The sequence below is a fragment of the Lipotes vexillifer genome, unplaced genomic scaffold (genome assembly GCF_000442215.2).
Source record: "Lipotes vexillifer unplaced genomic scaffold, Lipotes_vexillifer_v1.1 scaffold149, whole genome shotgun sequence".
Taxonomy (NCBI): domain Eukaryota; kingdom Metazoa; phylum Chordata; class Mammalia; order Artiodactyla; family Lipotidae; genus Lipotes; species Lipotes vexillifer.
The window spans coordinates 1756678-1756914 of NW_006779962.1; the positions used below are offsets into that span (position 1 = coordinate 1756678).

At 55.3% G+C, this 237-nt stretch overlaps 1 protein-coding gene across 2 annotated transcripts in view; it reads right to left on the bottom strand.

The window, feature by feature from the left end:
- Positions 1-237, bottom strand: part of GFI1B (growth factor independent 1B transcriptional repressor) — a 6644-nt gene that overhangs the window by 6216 nt on the left and 191 nt on the right. The window lies entirely within an intron of this gene.

Here is a 237-nt window from a genome sequence, read left to right on the forward strand (position 1 = left end):
CCTCCCCCTCCCCCCCCACCGAGGAGAGCTCTCGGACCAGTCTCCGTTTTTTCCAAGCACCCACCCTCAGCCCTAGATCAGTCCTCTGATTACGAGTCACACGTCAGCTGCTGAGGACAGCTCCAATCAGGATGCTCTCATCACCCCCGTGGGGTGAGAAGAGATAGGTGCATTTATTCATTCATTCAACCCACATTTACTGAACTCCTGCTGTTTCCGGACTTGGACGAGGGGCTA